Source organism: Mercenaria mercenaria, unplaced genomic scaffold, assembly GCF_021730395.1.
Source record: "Mercenaria mercenaria strain notata unplaced genomic scaffold, MADL_Memer_1 contig_568, whole genome shotgun sequence".
NCBI lineage: Eukaryota > Metazoa > Mollusca > Bivalvia > Venerida > Veneridae > Mercenaria > Mercenaria mercenaria.
Window position 1 is genome coordinate 63,858 of NW_026463449.1, and position 7,232 is coordinate 71,089.

At 35.2% G+C, this 7,232-nt stretch overlaps 1 long non-coding RNA gene across 1 annotated transcript; it reads left to right on the forward strand.

The window, feature by feature from the left end:
* Positions 1-3,186: 3,186 nt before the first annotated feature.
* On the forward strand, positions 3,187-4,737 carry LOC128554614 (uncharacterized). Its single transcript, XR_008369645.1, has 3 exons — positions 3,187-3,258; positions 3,812-3,898; positions 4,684-4,737. It is a non-coding gene; the product is annotated as an uncharacterized LOC128554614 (long non-coding RNA).
* The last annotated feature ends 2,495 nt before the right edge of the window (positions 4,738-7,232 follow it).

Genomic DNA, 7,232 nt, shown 5'->3' on the forward strand with positions numbered 1-7,232 from the left:
GACAAAGGAGGTGGCGATAATTATTGACAAACCAATCAAGACTGTGAGTGTCCGATAGATATGGTAGAGATGATACCTAAAAAATTCAAATTTATCTTTACAGATTTTTTTCAGAGCAAAATGATAGCTAAGTGCACAAATTTACCAAATATATTGATGTATTTTTTTCTCTCCATGTAAAAATAGAAATATTTGATATTTAAACAAGGAGCTGCGTTCAATAAATGCTTGATGCCCCTGGTGGCATCCTTGTCGATACAAAGTAACCTAAGTCCAAAACGAGGTCAAGGTCAAACTGAGGCCAGGTGATGTTTGAAGATGAGGAATGGTCACAGGTTACATCTGTATTAGTATCAATTCATTCTTGTAAGCGGTATTAATGCTAGACGAAACGGTCCCATTTGGTTAACCAAGAGATGGCCCATATAAAACAACCTAAGTCCAAAATGAGGTCAAGGTCAAGGTCAAACTGAGGTCAGGTGATGTTTGAAGATGAGGAATGGTCACAGGTTACATCTGTATTAGTATCAATTCATTCTTGTAAGCAGTATTGATGCCAGTCGAAACGGTCCCATTTGATTAACCAAGAGATGGCCAATATAAAGCAACTCAAGTCCAAAATGAGTTCAAGGTCAAGGTCAAACTGAGGTCAGGTGATGTCTGAAGATAAGGAATGGTCACAGGTTACATCTGCATTAGTATCAAGTCATTCTAGTAATTATTTGTATATCGTGAATACTGTATGCCGGGGGCATAAAAATGGCTTTCTCAAAATATTTGAAGCAAAATGGACAACTCTTGATTTAACCGTTTTTCAATGAATTTAGAATTTCCACAATTATAGTCTATATCAAAAGTCGACCCAGCTAAGTAAATTCAATAGAGTGTAGTGTACGTTTAGACTAGTTTCAACACTTTGAAAGAGGCTATACTGAACTTCCTTTTGTCTTTTAATAAAATGAAAATCCAAGCCTAGCCAAGAGTCTAAAACTAAAAAAAATCTGAGTGAAAGAGAATGACATGCTTTTTATTATAAGCTTACCAAAACCATACCAAAATTTACCTGAAAGAAGTTATTAAAGACTTTTTAATGTAAAACAAACCCCTACACCATTTTACCATAAATATTTTCCATTCATGAATGCACTCAATTCAGGTGATAATTGTCGATATATTGTAAAGAAGGGCCCCAACAATTTTTTTTTCAAGTTTTGTTAACAATTTAATTTGTAAATTAATGTCGATATCTGAAGTTACCCGCTTACCTTATTTACAACAATAGATAAACACGTTATAGCTTGTATAAGGTAGTTGACCTGTAACGAAAATCATCAAATAAGGTAATGACCAGATGCTGTTTTCAGCATTTATTTGTTTTCATGGAAAGCAATGATCGTAAGAGTTCCATCCACCGAATGGTGAATTTCTTAACATACATTGCAGGGTCATTACCTATCAGCTAGCTACCTTAAAATGTTGAAATTACAACCACTACCTAAAATGTTGTAATTTAATTTGATGACAATGACATTTTGTGTAACATTATTTGCAACAAAGTACACTTGAACAGTAAGAGAAAAATGATTCATTGAAATGACAAATATAACCACTCTAGCTACATTGTTACACAAACGTGGTACCACTTTAACTCTTTTTTGCAAAATTCTCAGGTTTGGATTATATACATTTTATATTTTAGTATATAAATTTTGTGTAAACCAAGGTTTCTGGTCTGTAGTAACTTTAATTGTGGTTGACACACAAAAGCTGTTATTTGCATTATTTTTCTTTGGAAAAGATTGTATTCATGAAAATGATGTATCTGATAGTTATTGTACCCCCCGACAACAAAGTTGTAAGGGGGTATACTGGTTTCAGGTTGTCCGTCCGTCTGTCTGTCTGTCCGTCTGTCTGTCTGTCTGTCCGTCCGTTTGTCTGTCCGTAGACACAATCTTGTGCGCACCATCTCTCCTCATCCACTTGACACAATTTAATAAAACTTCACACAAGTGATCAGTTACAACAGTAGTTGTGCATGGGGCATGTTAGGTTCTTTCAGAAAAAAAAATGCAGAGTTATGGGACTTTGTTTAGTGTTACTATACTATATACATAGACACAATCTTGTGCGCACCATCTCTCCTCATCCACTTGACACAATTTAATGAAACTTCACATAAGTGATCAGTAACAACAGTAGTTGTGCATGGAGCATGTTAGGTTCTTTCAGAAAAAAAAATTGCAGAGTTACGGGACTTTGTTTTTTGTTACTAAACTATATACATAGACACAATCTTGTGCGCACCATCTCTCCTCATCCCCTTAACACAATTTAATGAAACTTCACACACGTAGTAGTTGTGCATGGGGCATGTTAGGTTCTTTCAACGACAAAAATTGCAGAGTTATGGGACTTTGTTTCTTGTTAACATACTATGTACATACAGTCTGCATATGCAGTCTTGTGCACACCTAATCTTCTGAATCCTTGCACACAATTTAATGAAACTTCACACAAATGATCAGTACCAACCCTAGTTGTGCATGGTGCATGTTACGTTCTTTTAGATAAATATTCTGCATAGTTATGGGACTTTGTTTTTTGTTACTATACTGTATACATACAGTACAGTCTACGTATATACATACAGTCCACATAATTATGCAATCTTGTATGCGTCAAATTGCAATGTACTGTGTCAGTGCATGCGGGGGGTACATTCCTCACCTTTAGTTATAGCTCTAATTTGCTCTGGCCTTTTTACAATGTATTGAAAATATCAGGGAAACAAGTTTTGTCCAGTACTGTTTACCAATATAAAATTATTTTATATAACTGAAGAGTGCTTTCTGAGTGAATACAGTAGTGTCACTTCGTATACAGAGGCTAACATGTAGGAAACACATCATCATACTCCCTGACTATCAATCTAAAAGTTGTGAGTGTTCGATTGACGGGATGATGAATATTTTCAGAGAACACATTGTGTTAGATAATTTGTTTAACATCTCAGGTTCATGCATTTTGAATTTATTTCACTAGTGGATATCAGAAGATATATAACAGAAATTGTGCTGATTTTAATCATATGTTGTGGTAACGGGAAAAAGAGATATAATTTTGACTGATAAATTTTAAGATACAAATTTAAAGTGTCATTTTCTACTATTATTTTTCCATTAATAGGTGAAAATTCAGCAGAAGCAGAAGACAGTGCTAATTCTCCTCAAAGACATCAGGGCAAATCAGTTGATGAAGGTACCTTTGCTCTTAAATAATTTCTGACTACTGTACATATTCTAAACTATCTTTGTATTTTAGCAATATCTTTTATATTTTTAAATGTTACTGAAGTTAATAATTTATGATATTCAGCAGACTTCAATACTATTTGCCAATACATTTTACAACTGAATACACTGTTTTTAGCTAGCTGTTAAAGATCATAATTTATGAAACGAAGACAACATGCTCGATAGTGAGTGTCCTCATTTTAATACAACATACAGAAAACGCACGCGAATATCAATCGTTTCATCTCCATGCTACTTTAACATTTAGCCTGCTGCCGGCAAGTGATTATGCCTTTGCGACCAGTGCAGACCAATATCAGCCTGCACACCCGTTAACAGTTAATGATACTGTCCAGATTGAAAAATGGACAATTTCATTGTAGAAATTTAGCAGGGTAAGGGTTAAGGTTTTGCTTAAGTTTAAAGCAAAATGATATTAAACTATAAATTACAATTTGAAAATTGTCTTGCATTTATAATTCCATCTCTTCATTTACTTTTTCTCTTTTCACTTTTAGTTGAAAATTCAACTGAAGAGTCGCAGAAAGGGATTGGAGGCGATACTATTCCTCCTGAAAGACAACAGAGCAAATTAGCCGATCAAGGTAATGTATAACATTGGACTTTAGTATTTCTGACTGTCTCTGAGCTGTCTTTTAAAGCAAGATCTTGATTTACTGAATTGATTTTGTATTTAAAACAAATATTTAAAACAAATACGATAGGTTTCGAAAAGTATTTTCATCATATTTCAGTTTTACTTTCCACCAATTTTATCTGCTGGATAAGCTTATCGCTTGATAAATTTATTTAACCAGACTATATGTAGAGGATATTACATGAGTGTCTATTCATATTGAATTTATTAAAGGAGTTGAATAAAATAATAAAATGCGAGGCTCTGCCGGGAATTTTAACAGTTTTATTCAAAAAGTTTAATAAATTCAATATGAATAGACACTTATGTAATATCCTATTTATCACATGTTAGCTTTTTCTGCCGAAACATAAAAGATGTATTTTATTTTACTATATAAAAACAGGTCAATTTGACCAACGTCTCCTGTACTATAAACGACGCCGACGTCAAAGCTTTATTACACTAATGTATTATCGTTTTTATGTAATGGCTTTATTACACTCCCGCGACGTCAAACATGTGATAGAAAGGATATATAAATGACATTGTCGGCAGTGAGTGCCCTCAGTTTTAGAGTAAAGTGTCTAAGAACGGATACGGATGACAACAGCTACAATTTAATTGCTTTTTAACAGTTTGTTTAAGATTATGAGTATTGCGAAATATGATATTAACTTAGAAGTCTAAAATAGGTTTTTAAATGTGTCTTCATTTAATCATTCTGTCTCTTTCACTTATTTCTTCTAAAAGGTGCAGACTCATCAGAAGAGCCACGAACAGCAAAAGAACCTGATAAACATCAGGACAAATCAGCTGATAAAAGTAAATTTGCTCAATAATGTTTTCTATTTCAAGTGGTAGCGTATTTAAGCAATTTCCGTCAATGATACTGAATCTGTGCATTGAGCTTACTGAATGTATTTTTTTCTCGTATTTTAAACACAAATTAAGGCTGATCATCTTATAGGATAAATCAATCGTTCAATAGTTCTACTTTTTCAATTCATCAGGCAAAATTTTGGATATTGAGTGCCTTGGTTTTTAACAAAATATCTAGAGAACGAACACGGAAAATAATGACTACAATTTGAATATTCTTTAGATTATGGCAAAAAGTGATATCAACTACGAGATTATACTTGTTAAAGTTAATAATTCTGGCTCTTTTTCATACTTTATTTCTTTTTATATTTAAATGAAAAATCAGCAGAAAAATCACATGTAGCGATTGAAGACGAAAGTGGTCCTCCTAAAATTCATCAGAGGAAATCAGCTGATAAAGGTAACTTTGTTATATAATGTTTTCAAATTATCCGGATTACTAGACCAAATGGTTTGAAACTCTACATACAACTATGGCATCATAAGATACCTGACATGGCAGGTTAAATTTCTCTGTAGCAAATTTTTGGAAAAGTCAGAAATTTTGGTAAAATGTTTGCATTCAAGGACTTAGTACTGTCTGTTTTTATATTTTGTATGGAATCTATCTATCTATATATACTGCATCACACCTCTTTTCGAGTGTTTCATGCAGCTGCGCGCCTGTACAAGAAATTTAAAAGTACAATGGACAGGAGAATAAAAGTAATACACGATGGGTATTTGCAAGCATGAAATACAGTTGATAGTGTTAAAAACAAGAAGGATTTACAGATAAAAGCATTTTAAAAACAGGTCTATCATGTTAAGAATTGTGTGCAAGTTTGGTCACACCCTGCTTAAATTGGTTCAGGGGGTCTTGCACAAGTTGTGCTGGAAGGGAAGAAAAGAGTACTTTCAGTAATTACAGGGAGTGAGGATCTGGGTATAGGAGTGGGGATGCATATGTCTTGTTAGACGAGATTGGGGTTGGTTGGGGGGATGACATAAGGAGGAAGTGGTACAGCAACCAAACCATTCACTATTTTATAGAACATCAGGAGGCGTGAATCAGATTTCCTATTTTCAAGGGTACGCCATCCCAGCTGATTTAGCATGTTTGTGACACTGCACACTGCTGTAAGGGAAGCAGTCATGATTAACCCATCGCGCTGCCCATCGCTGCATCAATTCGATCTGATGAATGTTGCATTGGGTATATGGGCTCCAGACGCAGCTAGCGCATTCCATCTGTGGCCTGACTATAGCTTTATTAGCTAATTCTCGAACGTTTGGGTTTTTACATGGGATATTTCGCTTAATGAAGTTAAGTGTTCGGGTGACTAAATTGATGTGTTTATTCCAGTTAAGATCTGAGGATATAGTGACCCCAAGATACTTTGCATCAGGAACTGTTTCCAAGACTTGGTAATGGAGTATAAACTTTGATCTGAAAGGGTTTTATTTACCTTGTTATTTTCATAACTGTGCATTTTGAGGGATTAAACTTCATGCCTCACTTATTTCCCATAACTGTAACCTATTCAGGTCTTGCTGGAGGATGTTTTCTTGGGCAGAACTATTTACATTAGATAGACAGCAGTGTCATCGGCGGATAATCGGACCTGTAAAATCAGATTTTCATGCAGGTCATTTATGTAGAGTAACAATAGAAGAGGGCCTAGGACGGAGCCCTGTGGGACTCCGGACTTTACTGAAATTTGATCTGATGCTTCACCATTCACAAGGACGGATTTGCGCCTGCCAGTCAAGAAAGAATTTGTACAGAAGTTTCAGATGGTTAACCTTGTCGAATGCTTTAGAGAAACCTAAAAGGATTAGATCCGTCTGGTGGCATTGAATTAAGTTTCGAGACAGATCTTCTACAAGTTCGAGTAACTGGGTTTCGCATGACCTTTTCTGTCTGAACCCGTGCTGTAGGTCATAGAGGATATTGTTGTCCTGGAAATGCTTACTAATATTAGAAGCTATAATGTGTTCCAATAACTTACAAAGAATACAAGTTAGGGACAAAGGCCGGACAAAGGCCGGTAATTTGCAGGATTCCTTTTGTCGCTCTTCTTAAATAGAGGAGTGACATTGGCCTTGGACCAGTCAGTTGAGATAGTACCCGTGGTGAGATTTGTTCACTAAGATTTTTAAACGGATCGGCTTTAGACCATCGGAACCACATGCTTTGTCTATTTCAAGGGAAAAAAGGAGTTTCTGAACACCATTTTTGCCGATAGTGACCTTTGGCATTGGGGGATATTTTTGACAATAGAGAGTAGAGACTGCACTTTCATTTTACAGAGATGGCCTAAATCGAGAGGTGACATTGGGGTGAATGCAGATTGGAATTGACGATTGAGGATATTGGCCTTCTTTTTGTGATCAATTTGAAGTTGGCCTTTTTCTAGAAGGAAAGCCTTGGGAGA